The 13,898-nt window shown below is 37.5% G+C and overlaps 1 long non-coding RNA gene across 1 annotated transcript; it reads left to right on the top strand.

The window, feature by feature from the left end:
- Positions 1–320: 320 nt before the first annotated feature.
- Positions 321–5,060, top strand: LOC136361980 (uncharacterized). Its single transcript, XR_010743707.1, has 2 exons — positions 321–467; positions 4,520–5,060. It is a non-coding gene; the product is annotated as an uncharacterized lncRNA (long non-coding RNA).
- The last annotated feature ends 8,838 nt before the right edge of the window (positions 5,061–13,898 follow it).

Below are 13,898 nucleotides of genomic sequence, written 5' to 3'. Positions count from 1 at the left end.
TTGAAAAATAATTCCTGACCACACTTGCACAGATGGGCGTTTATTTTTCCCACTGTAGGATCACCTTTTCCATGGTGAGAGACTGGAAGAATTGCTGGCTTGAAATATTTAATATGTGGGGAAAGGTGCAGGTCGGGGCACACCCTGGCCAAGCTGTGCCCTGCCCTGTACACCCCAGCCCCAAAGCCAGCATCCCAGCCTGGCAGGGGCTGTCAATCTCCAAAATACCATGGGCAATGCCCCTCACCTGCTCCTGGAGCCTCTAACCCAGCTCCTGAGTGGCCAAATGACCTGAAACCCCACCTGGGGAACGAGCCCAGGAAAGCCAAGGGTATTGAAAGCAGAAAACAAGGCAAGAGCGTGTCTTGATCCTACTTCCCCCTGGAATTCCTGTCAGCTGAACAGCATTTGAAACAGGAACAGTAGCTCTATTTGTTTCTTCCTCTCCAACTTCTCTGGATTTTTAGGTAATTTAAAATTCTGTGGGCTCGGAGTTTGTGAGGTTGTATGGGTTAAGTTAGTGCTTTGTGGTATGTGGCATGTTGATTCAACATCATGGTAAATGTTTTTGCACAATACTCTGAATTTTCTATCACTGCCAGTGAAATTTTTGTTGTTGTTATTGTTGTTTTGACCTCTTGAGAATATCATGTCAGTATTAGTCCTATGCAGCTAACTCAGAGTATGTGAACAGCTGTAAGCCCTTTTAAAAATCTCGTTTAATGATTTTTGGGGTGTTATATCCATCATTCAGGTAAATCTCCAGATTCATATCTATATTTGATAAGTTTTTTTATAGACTAACCAATATGTGAAATGATAATAACTCAGTTTGCCATCTGACCTTTGCTTTGTATAGATAAGTATGTGTTCAAGTTGCTACACCTTTCATTTCCCTCTATTTGTATAAAGCACTATAGCTGTAAAAAAAATTATTAATGAAGGAATATTGTGCTTTCTAATAGAGCTGTTCAACAGATTTTGGAAAAGAGGCCAGGCCAATAATGTTGGTTCATCTTCCATTACTATCTCTGAAGCCTCCTTTCAATAAAGATAAACTCTGGTGCTATTTACAGCTTCATAATATTTTAACATATTGTTTTACATGTCCCAAAGGTTTCTTTCACACTTCGTGTTTTTCTGTTGTGATCTCTACAGATTTCAGCACTGTGTGACAGGTATTGTATTCTAGCTGGGACATTTGCATAGGTTTTATATTCTGCAGTTAGTTTCCTCTAAATTATCAAGTTCTTGAGGAATTTATAACTTGCTATAGTGTGTTACAGTTTATTCACAAATGAACTCATCTGTTTCATAACTAAAAATAGGCAAGCATGGGTTTTTGCTCTTTGTGACTTGGGACTTGTGTATTAAATTAGATTTCTGAACTGTTTAACAGGAAGACAAGAGAAGAAATTCAAGGATGTTAAATATTCACTTTTAACACAAGGAATATCTAATAACCCTAGATCTCATCTTATAATACATTTCATTCTCCTCCAGGCTCAAGTGGAATTTCAGGCATTTTTTAATGTTCTTTTAAGTATGGTGTTATCTTATTTAATATATAAATAAATATTCTTCTTAAGACGAGATCAAGTCTTATGTTTGCTTGGAAGCCTCCTTACTCCAGGACCATTTTCTAACATCTCCCATTATTAATGCCCTGCATTGCAACAGTTCTGTTATTATTAGTGATTGCTATTTATCTTTTGAAAACTTTAAGTGTTGTGAGTTCCCAAACTAAACTGTCATAAACGTGGTTACTTTTGAGTAATAATTCACATTTTTCTATGAAAGAAAAAACAAACAAGATTTAATTTTTAATTTAATTTATTTCTTATTCTGCCCACCAAAAAACAATGACATATCAACATATGAAGCCCTACAGCATACTTTTGTGCCCCTATTTATGGTCATGTTCACTCTATGTTGGCAGGGCAGATGCATCAAGGTTGCTTTTTGGTTGGTTGAGGTTTGTTTGGTTTTGCTTATTTTTACTCTTTGCAGCAGTGTTCAACAACATAATTGTTACAGTGGTAACAATCTGCAGCTTGAAAAAATAAGGTTGGATATTAAGGGGGGAAAATGTCACAAGGTAGGTAGTACTTCACTGCTGTAAGTTGCACAGGGAGGCTGTGAAATCTCTCTCCTGGGCATCTTGAAGACTCTGCCAGACACAGATAGAGCTGCCCCTGTGCACTGCTGGCAATAGCCCAGGCTGAGGCAGGAGACTCCAACTGACACTTCTGTTATACTATGAAATAATTTCAGTACCTTACTATATCCCAGCAGTAATAATAGCTACTGTCTAGCACAGGAAATAACTCATTGTATGCCTAAAGGCTGCATTACCTTTAAATAGTAGTGTGTGAAGAGTAATGCAGAAAGGAAAAAAAAAATCACTAACTCTTTGGGTTTCACTGACTGTATTTATACCCTTAATAGTATTTTAACAATGCTCTTTTGCAATTTAATAAATGCTATCTTGTGTTGATCAAAGTGGTAAAAGTCCTTTATAATGGGACCTGATCTTTGAAAGCTGTAAATGCTGTACAGTGTGTACTTTTGATCAGCAAGAAAAAGTAATGCATAGCACCAGCTTTTGAGAATTACGGGTACCTTGGAAGAAAATAAAAGGCCATTGTGTAGACAATGGCAGAGAAGTTCAGCTCATTATTGATCTGACAAGAATGATCCTCATGGTTTGATTTTTTCAGAAGAACTGAATGATTTGAGCTGTTTCGTACTCTCAATAATTACCTTTACTCAGAGAGAAAGTCAGGTTGGAACTGCAATCAGAAGTATAAAATCCTAAAATCTGAATTGCAGGGATCTTTGCTCATCCATGGTTGGTCAAACTTACTTAATTACTTGATTACTTAATAAATCCTTATTGTTCCAAATTTTTAAAGGTCTTTCTTTTTTAAGATCTACTGACAAATGAAAACAAATTCATATTCCTTCACAGACCACGGTAAATAGGTGGAAACACTGATGGAATTTGTACAGAAGCACATTGCCAGGAGATGGCTTCTAATGAGGAATGTTATCCCCCACTGTGGAGAGAGGGACAGTGACTCAGAGCTGACCATGCCTCTGACTCTGTCTCATTAGTCACAAATTTTGTCCCTGGTTTACTCAGTTGTGTCTGGTATTCCAGAAGATGTTCTGCGATAAGGCCATAATCTATATAATGCCTTTTAGTTTGTTTTGGTCAACAGAGTAAATACAGAAACTATTAGTATTATTAAATGTGATTAATTACTGTATCTGTAAAAATGCTGCAACATTTTTGATAAACATGCATCTCAGTTGCAAAACAGCTTTAGTTCTATTGACCTTTTTCCTTGTTTATTCACTTCCCAGAAATAATTTAGAAAGGGAGTTCACTGGCAAATATATTCATAGAAACAAATTTCCATAGGGTGTTTCAAACTGTTGGAAAAAGAAAAATCAAATTGGAAATAATCAAATAATCAAATTAATCTCAGATGGAACCTGTTCCAAATTATGTATTTGGCCGAAGAGGATTACAGAGTGAAGTAGACCAGCTAAACAATTTCCAGGATTAAAGTATTTTTAATCAGTGAGGATGGAGCATACAGAAACTGTAAAAACTACTGAAGGCCACAGGGAAGAAAGGTACTTGCTTAATGCGCAGAACTTTGTGTATGGAAATTTAGTTAGTTTGCCTTTTGAAAATTTACTGAGGATTGAGCTGAGAAATTTTCATGTAATTAATGGCTAAGAAAGCTATATATTAAAATTATCTTGTTTAAGTGGTAGAGAAGCATTGGATTAATGATAGGTTCATAAACAATAATCAGATTTTGTTTGTAGAATGTTTTACTACTTAATGAAATACTGATAATAAATTTTCTACACTGACTTTTCCACAGTTTCCATCCTAGTTCTTTCTACTGATGGTTAACCATTAGGCTTTCTAGAAATAATGAGTTAATAGTCATAACTGATCAGTATTTTAACTTTTCAGCATTTTAAACGTTGGAATATGTGAAGTTTTCTGAACCACTCATGCAGATGAGCATGAACGTGTGAATCACAAATAGAGATGGAGAAGTTTGTTAAAATTTTCAAATTGATATGAGCTAATTGATATTGATCTTCCAAATTAAATTTCAAGCATTTTGTACCATTTTAGATGTCCAGTTCTATTCACTACCAAGGATATTTTAGGTCGTGAATAGTCTTGTGCATCTAGGCCTAAGGTAATTGGCAGAGAGCAGATGAGGGTCTGAACTGAGCAGAGAATGGCCTAAGAATAAGGCCTTTGTGAGGAGGTGATGGTAGACTGAGGGTCTGCTGTCAGAATAGAAACTTGTCAAGGGAAAAACTGCTATTTTCACTATACAGGGAAAGGTGGTAATTCCTTTAAAATGTATAATATTCTTATTCTTAAAAGAGTTGTAGGAGTTCTGAGTCATGCAGTGATTATTTTATATAGGAAAAAAGAAAAGATTGGTTTAAACAACTGCTGATGTCTTTAAACCAACAGGATTATAACCACTGAAGGTTAAAAAAAGATGTTGCTTTTATGCAACATGAGAAGATAGTTAAGAAGTGGTGAAGAATGTGGCAACGTGGCAACCTGGTTATCATAAGGAAAAAGAGCCCTATTTTCACCAAAAATATTGTTGCAGCATTTATTAACATCACTGCATCTGCCTATTTTCTCATAGACATTTACTGCAACTTCAAGAAATTGTGGGCACTCTGATTGTCATTGCTTCTTCTCTCCTCTTGCCTTACTGTGTGTGTAAAAGTTTTATTGCTTAACCCCCTCCTTCACCTCTTATTTATAGAGATGGCAGCCTTCAAATATTGAATGATGCCTTTTTGTTCTGGGAAAATGTCTCCCATATCAAGGGTGCATTTAAACAGACTATGTTCTTGGAGGTCTTCAGCTGAGTATTTTCTGAACACCAGCTTTTTTCTTTTCTTTTCCTTGTAAAGTCTTGTACCAAAAAACTTATAGCACTTGGTTTTGGAGGAAGAGTGGAGGAGAGGAAAGGAATAATTCAAAAAAAGAAGAAAAATGTGTCAAAATGAACATATATATGTCTTTGCATATCAATTAAAAACAACCACAAAAAATCCCACTTCAGATATGTGGCATTTTCTTTATCTGAAATGGACTTCATTTATAAAAGCTTTCACACCTTCTGAGATGCCTGCTTGAATTATCTGTGTCTCTGTGCCCTTCCTGCTGGAGTGCTGATTGAATGTTAGTAGATAGAAAAGCAGACCTTAAGAATGTGACAGACAGGTCACCCTCTAGCCTGTATTCTTGTTTCCTACAGAATAATTTTGTCTAAACCAGTAAGATGTGTTCTAAAAGGTGCCTCCCTTCCACCAACACCTGATATGCACTTTACAGATGTACATTTGTTGGTGCAGTTATAACATCCAAGCCCCAGTTCATATTCAGTAGCTATAACACTAATTGCAGGAACAGTCAAGACACCTCTAATTAGGTTAAAATCCATCGACTGCATATAGCTTTTCTGTAAGAGCTGCTGAAGCGGGTTAATTGGGAATTCCCTGGTGACAAGGGACGTGTCTCATGCTTGCACTGAAATGCTCCTTGGTGCAGTAAAGCAGGCTTTGGCAATCAAGAGGCAGTAGGGTTTAACACTTTGCTGTGAGATGAAAGTCTAAAAGCAATTCTCTCTTCTGTGCCTCAAACATTAACTGTATTTGGGGAGAAACAGTGACAGAGGTGGCAATAACTATCGTACAGATATCAGTGTAGCAGCCTATTTGCAAACTATCAGACACAGAACTGTTTGTCACGGGGGCTGATTACTGAGGCAGCATGTAGCAGCAACACCAGCTAGTCTAACTTCCATGATCAGCTTCTCATGATTTCAGTAGTCCCTTCAGTTTACATTTAAATTCAATCAGGAAGAGCATGATGGCACAGCTGGGGTAGCCAACAAGCCAATACTGAAATGTCTGCTCCACTTTCAGGAGAATTAAATTCATTCCTAATTTGTTATGCTTGAGGTACTCATCATATAAAACAGAATATGGAGACAAAATATAGAACCACTGCAGGCGTGCTGTTTTTCACACAGTGAAGGCAGACCAGCTCCTTTTTTTCTGGGCAGAGATCTCAAGAGCACTGCTGGTACCATCTGGTATGGGGCAGGAAAGGAGACTGATATAGGTCTTTATAGAGAGATTAGATCATCTTGCCTTCATATATAGATTTGCCAATATAGTAATTTACTTCTGAACTCTGAGTCTCCCCTGGGTTTATATTACTGTGCCTGCTTTGTGCTGCTAGCCCCATCTGAATCTGATAATTTCTGGAAGATGAGATAGCTGGTTTTTTTAAGCTCTCCAAAGATTTTTGTTAGAAAGAAGCTAATCTTAGACAAGCTTGCTGTGGAAAAAACGTTTTCCCTTCAGACTAAAACTTGTCTGACAGAAAAGTTGCATATCACCTATGAGGCACAAAGGCTCAGGGGCACATTGCTGCCTGTAATGTGACTTTAGACCCAAGTGACACATAAACATGAGCATGATGACTTTGCTTATGTGAGCAGTGTTAATTTTGTCTTTGTTTGAAATATTCAGACTCCTTAGGGATTCCCAGCTCCTTGGCACATCATTACAGCCACCTTTAGAGGAGTGCCTAGAGGACATGCTAGAATGACAGTACTGGAAACACAAGGTGTATCTCTAGTCGAGATAGGCTTTATGAAAGCTACATTCTGGGCAATCTGCCATAGAGTGCTTTTTTGTAGTTGCTTTGTTGTTTGTTTGAATAAGAGAAGAATTTCCTTGCCCTAAGAGATGTCGTGTTAGGCATGCCCGACACTAGACCTTGGGAGGCAACATGCTCTGGCAGTGGAGCCTTCAATCTTCTTTAGTGGGTGCTTAAAGGATGGAAATAATACATTGTCTTGGTTTGGGAAGACAAGTATCTGCCAGGGAAAGCTGGAATTTCCCTTGGAATGAGGAATGGAATTCCCCCTCCCTTTACAAACTATTATAATTTTGCAATTAGAGGCTTTCAGGCAAAGATTTGGGAATAGGAACAACAGTTCTTTACTAGGAATATTAGGAATACAAATGTAGTAGTACAAAACCAAAAGAATAAGAAACAAACAAACAAAAATCCTAAAAACTGGACAGAGTCAGAAATACAACCCAACATCCTGTTGGTCAGGTTGTTGGAAGCAGTCCAAAGTAAGCTCTTCTGGAACAGCAGATGTGGCTCTCTTGGAATAGAGATAGTCCTGTAGAAAGGGCCCAGTGGGGGTGAGATGAGTCTGATCTTCCTCTGGGAATCCATTTGGAACACTGGATAACTTGTGTTTCTATGTCTCAGTTTTTATCTAGGTAGGAAGGGTTTGGGTCCCCCCATTGGGTGGAGCATCTCACAATGGGGTGATGTAATGTGTCATGTCATTGGTGAGCCTTAATGGCCCATTACTAAAAGATATCCCCTGGGAGTGTGGAAAGAGAGAAGGAACAGTGCCCTACCCAGTTTTAACAGCTGGCTCATTACCAGAAGGCACCCAAGCCCTTCCCCCTGGAGGAGGGGGATATATCTTTACAAGATATAAAGAAAACACCTTCCCAACTGGTTTCAACAGATGGAATAAAAGAAACATTTTTTTTTTGGTTACATAACACACATGGAATAGCAAAAGGGAGCAGTGTTTCTAACTGTGACCAGCAACATGAGTATAAAGATATTTTCTAAACAATGTTTTATCATCCCATCGCAGAAGATAGACTTCGTGCCTGTGAAAATATTAGGTAAAGTGAAAGCGATTTGCAGTTAGGCTTGCTTCATGTCAGCCTGTCAGAGTCTGTCCAAGCATGTGATATGCCTCTCGACTGTCTCCAATGATTGAGGACTGAGACCCCAGACTCTGCAAGAAGCCCTGGCCTGGCTGAAGTGAAACGTCTGCCAAGTCTCGGAGGACTGGTATGCATCTCCATGAGAACGGAGTGCAAGAACAAGCGAACTGGTCACAGTGGACTGAGCCAAGGCTACTTGCCCAAACTGGTCTGTCCATACCAGGGTATGGACATGCACACTGTGCAGCTTGTTCCTGAGCACCCAACCTCAATATGGGTGGCTCCTGCTCTGGCTCTGTGCCATTCACTTTGCCTCAACACAGGTGCCTCCTGCTTTGGCTTTGTGCCACTCACTTTTGTCCCTGCCTTGACCAACCTATAAAACCTTGGAGACCCCTGCTCACCTTCGTGTACACCCCACTGGAGATGATTGTGTCTATAGGCATCTCGGCCTCAAGGACTCGTCCCTCCACTTTGGTAGCTATAATCCCCTTTCCCCTCTTTTCTATCTTTCTTACTATTCTCTATTTTCTCTCCCACTATCGCATTTTGGTGGCACTAAATAAAGGTGCATTTTTTGTTATATAAACTGAGTTGTCCCCCGCTGTGTCTTTTGCGCTCTGAGATCCTAAAACGAACCATCAGGTTCCCCGCATATGTTTGCAGACCCTGACACAGCCCTGCACAACACCCTCTGCAGGCTACAGCATGACATGATGATTCAAAAGGCATTTGGGATACTGTTGTTCAGGCTGTACCTGACAATGCAGTAGCTCATAGCTAATTGAAAGCACACTTGATCGCCACATGACAGGAATTAAGCTCCAATTCCATTTTTCCTTGCAAAAATGGTGAAAAAAAAATCTCGTCCTTTCAGGCATTTGAAAATGCCATTCTCACATATAAAACATTAATTTTTGATTGAGTACCCTTAGTGTCCTGAATTTCTGAGTGGAGAACTGTGTGACTAATGGCAGTGAGGCAAGCAGATCATTCCCGTGCAAAGGTAATTCACATCCTGTCCACAGACAAAATTGCTTGACTGTCTGCAGTTAAGGCCTGGGAAGTTTTGTAACATGTAGGCAGCATTTGTTTTACACCTGTGGTAAGTGGGCACTGTTCATGATACAACATGCATGACTCAGGAGGATCTAGAGAGTCAGAGAATGATTTCCCTGCTGACAGAGATGCTGAGCAGTGTGAGGCCACCTGTTTGGGGAACCCCTCTGAAAAAAATACAGACCCATATCTACTCTTGCCCAGACAACAGAGTGCTTCCCCAAAAGGAATTACACTGATGCTGGCAGAGAGTAATTATTGGAAGAGTAATCAGGTCTCCCAAACAGGATGGTCAGTTGCTGTTGGGACAGTCATGGGAGTCTCCATTGCAAGGAGTCTTGTGTCATCTTCAGCTCGATTGATTGAGACTCTCCAAATCACTGTTCTACTCCATTTTCATAAACCAGCTCTTCTACAATGCAACTGCCCCAGCTTGTATGATCAGATGTTTTAACTGCAGAAAAAAAATTTCCCAAACATCTTTACAGCTTAGAAATGAAAATTTCTTCATCTTTGGGTATGGTTTCTATTTACAATTATCTTATCCATGTACAATCTGTGCAGCAGCAACTATCCGCAAATCTCTGGGAGTTCCTGTGCAAGGTGTTAATCAACAGATAAATTAGATTAGTCATAGCAGGAGCTGTCTGGGGGAATCTTGAGAAATGTCCAAAATCCCATGTCAAGAGTTCCTGTAACCATCAGTCAAATACTTATTTGTGAAGGTGGCTAGGAGCTGGTCAATCTCCAAGCCATGTCCATTTTCTCAAACCAGACATTTGCGTTACATCTATGCCAATAATTTGCTGTCTAATTTTTGGACAGGGTCCAAGTTTTCAGAATGCTGGATGTGCATAAAGGCATAGCCTTCATCATCACCTGCACGGGAATTACAACTGAAAAAAATTATTTTTACACATACACAGCTTGGAATTTTAAATTTTAGTTCCATATCTCTTGCCACATTATGACCATACAGAAAAAATTAGATCTAAAGCATTACAATACTCTACTAATCAGTAAAATCCTAAAAAAAAAAAAAAAAAAAAAAAAAAAAAAAAAAAAAAAAAAAAAAGTTTTAGTTATTTATATTTTGTGTTTAGAATCTCTCTGCTCATGCTAAAATTAAGCAAACAAAAGTGTACTACTGAGGGGGAGTTATGCAGCCTTGCAAGCTCTGAAGAAGGTCTCCTGTTGAAGCTGATTTTTCATGTGCATCTCTCTTTGCACCAGCTGGGGGCAACAGTCTGTAATGATCAATGCTGGTTTTCTCAGCTGAGGGGATACTGGCCTAGAGAAAAGCAATAACCTAGGCCATCTCCTGAGAGGAACAGAGAAGTAGCTTTGCTATTAGGGTAGTCTATATTTCCATCATTGTCAAGGATATAATAAAACCCCTATTCTATTTATTTTCTATTTATTTCTTGTGATAGATATAGATGAATGAATTCTGCTAACAGACCTAATTTGAAGTCCCTGGTGGAGCAATAGGCAGCATTGCTGTACAGGAATTTTACCAGAGAGATGAAAGACTTTTTTTTGATAGAGATATGCTGCATAGGTCCTTGGGTGTGTGTGCAGGGATATTGGCCACACATTTGGTGTGGCCACTCGCACTAACGTGTGAAAGGTGTGATCTAGTTATCATCACCCAGTGATTTCATACCAAAATGCTGCATAGATTGAGGCAGTGAGTGCTGCAGTCACAGTAGCATTTACACAAGCAGTAAATGCCCTTTGTCCCATTAAAGTAAACATGTACTCAGGCACTGCTATCAAAGGTAATATCAGTGTAAGGAGAGCTTTGTTGCCATTCCTTTAGAACCTGCAACACAGGGAATAATCACAAAATCACAAATCTCTTAGTATCAATGTCAGATTAATTCAATCTGTAACAGTCATAAACAAGGATTCATGGTTCCAAAGCAATCTTGAGTTCAGGTCTACTGGGGAGGAATAAGGTATTTACAAAGATGGCATAAATCTAATTTCTCATAAATTATTACAGATATTAACTTGAGACCAGGAGATGACAGCTGAGTTTTGTCTCTTTTGTAACAACATGTTTCCTTATTTTAATCATGAACAAGCATTAAAATTACTCCTTAACTCTTTTTATTTCAGTCCAGAAGTGGTCATCAGTGTAAATTAGTTACTCGGTATCTATACAGGCGCACCTGTAATCAGAAAGAGTTTCCTAGCAACCTCATCTTCATCAAAACTTGAAGGAAAAATAATTATATTTAATAGAATAAAACTTCACTGAATGAAAGGATATGACATTTTCCTTTCATTTTCCTAAAGAACATTCACAGTGCTTTCATTGTTCTTGTTCCCTAAATTTCCTGTCAGTTACATAACTTCTTTATTTAGTTCATAGGCATCACCATCAACTGTGTTAAAAGTGTTCTTTACTTCTGATGAAATTCAAGGTCTCTGTGGCATGATGTATCTTCTGCACATTTTCCTGAGAGGTGTTCAAAAGGCAGAACTAAGACAAACATGCTCTTCAGAGCTCAAAATGTATTCAGTGGATTCAAGTTTAAAAGTTGATGCAGTCACATCATTACAAGAATTAGATATCTTCCTACTGTATTATTTAGAATGCTGTCTTTGTAATGCAGGAGCTCAATAGCTGGTTTTTTTATTATTATTATTTTAGTAAAGTTTGCTATAAGAATATTTTGGGTTTATGCTTAACCCTGATGTACAGGATGGCACTTTGAACAAGGTGCTCTAAGGGAAAAAGATTCTTTAATGTGTTCATGACAGCCTACGGTAAATGAGCCTGCATAAAATAACCCCAAATTTAAATGGGCACTGAAAAAACAGAAATTAGAGGCTAAGAAGAACTTTCTTAAACAAGAACTTGACATGGATGACTGAATAAAACAAGCATAGTATTGAGTAAATTTATGGGACTAAAATAAAGATCAGTTAGTCAAGTCTTTTGGCAGAGAACAGCGTATTTATCTGAGAGTAATCTTTAACTAAAAGTCAGAAAATTAACTCAGAAGTACAAAAGAACCTCATGAATAGGAAGTGTTATTTCTTTTTGTAGGCTTCATTGCATATACAAAGCAAAATAATTAGCTTTATTATTTTGTTTCTCAACTGGTTAAGTACAATAAATCACAGAATCAGAGAATAGAATTATAGAATGGTTTGGGTAGGAAAGCACCTTCCAAATCTTCTAGTACTGACCCTCCTGCCATGGCCAGGAGATGCCTCTCACTAGAAAAGGTTGTTCAGAACCCCATCCTGCTTGTCCTTGAGCACTTCCAGGGATGGGGCATCCACAACTTCTCTGGGAAATGCGTTTCAGTGTTTGCCACCCTCACCATAAAGAATTTCTACCCAACATATAAAATCTAAACTTACCCTCTTTCATTTTATAGCCATTGACCCCTGTCTAATCACTACATGCCCTTGTCAAATGTCTCTCTCCATCTTTCTTGTAGGCCGTCTTTCGTTACTAAGTCAACTCTGTACATCACTAAAATATCTTCTGTGATCATCCTTACTAAACTGGCCATCTCAGTGAAAATATACTGAAATGTTCACAACTTTTCAGTATAAAAATGTACATGCAAACATAATACATGTATTAACAGATAGGGAGATAACTTTTGAAAATTTGCTAATCAAATTGAAAATGCTATTCCTTACTTGGGAGGGACTATATAAACTTGATCTAGATTATTTTTTAAAAATCATCTTTCCCCTTAAGATTGGAAAATTCTATTCAAGAGGGCATATCTCTGAATACCTTGGACTGTTCTGACAGTGAAATTAGTTTATTACAATTACTGTGGAAATAAATAGAGTGTGAACCAACAATTCTGCTCACAGTAGGAACCTTATATTGGAATGATATGTGACTTTGTGAAGAACACTTCACAGCTTTAATGTAATGCTGGTTGCAAAATAACTATGTGAACATCATAAGCCATTATTTAAGATTAAAAAATGACAGCACTCACTTTAAGTAGTCAGGTTTTCAAGTTACTATGTAATGCATATAATTTGAAAGTATTCAAATAACTTTGACTAGGACTCTGACCTCACAAAGAATCCCCTTAAGGCACTGAGGATCATTGATAGAAAGTTTATAGCTAGATCTGATTCTAAAGGATCTTTACAAGCATTTGCAGAATGTCATGAAGATATTCCTAGCAGTCTTTCTGAAAAATTCAGTCATTAAGAACTTAATCTGACACTAGTTATATATATATATTTGGAAATCACCCTCTCCTGAGAGCACAGAAAGGTCGTTCTGAAACTTAAATTTCATTTAAGATCTTGAGCACCAATGGGATTTAAAACATTTTACTCACACAAAAAAAAATTGCTTTGGCACAGCTATTCCATGAGTGCGAGCCTTTTCTATTCACACTCAAGGGTTTTTTTTATAATTGCAAATACTTTTTTTCTTCTATTACCAAGTAAAATAGAGATTCAAGGCAGATGAATTTTCATTAAAATTTTATACTCAGTTAGAAAAGTAGTGAATAAATACTTTAAAAATCAATAACATGTAAAAAGTTCTAAAATAATTAACTTGTCTCAATTAAAACACTATAAACATAAGACTGGATTGCTAAAAAGCAGTAGACATATTAAAGGGGAAAGATGCTTCCCTAGAAAACAATGATATATCTGTTTTCCCATAGTAAATATATAGTTCTTCTCATAGTTTTGTAGAAAGGTATGAAAAAAACCAAAGGAAATAAACCTCATAGTTTTTTTATAAACACTATTTTTAAGATATCTATAATTTAGTATTTTTTTGCAATAAAAGCAACAATAACTTTGAATACTTTGTAAAACACTGATGCTGGAAGGATTTCAACTTTTCAATGTTTCCTATTACCTCTCTTTTTGTATACCTATAAATATAGTGCTTCCTTTCTCTTTAGGTATTGTTGTATTGGAAAATGTAATAAATGAAAGAAGAATGAATGATTATTTAAGTGTTGCAGGCTAATCTTAAATGA

Source organism: Sylvia atricapilla, chromosome 5 (assembly GCF_009819655.1).
Source record: "Sylvia atricapilla isolate bSylAtr1 chromosome 5, bSylAtr1.pri, whole genome shotgun sequence".
Classification (NCBI taxonomy): domain Eukaryota; kingdom Metazoa; phylum Chordata; class Aves; order Passeriformes; family Sylviidae; genus Sylvia; species Sylvia atricapilla.
Note: the sequence above shows the minus strand (reverse complement) of the source record. Positions and strands in the feature narration are given on the sequence as shown.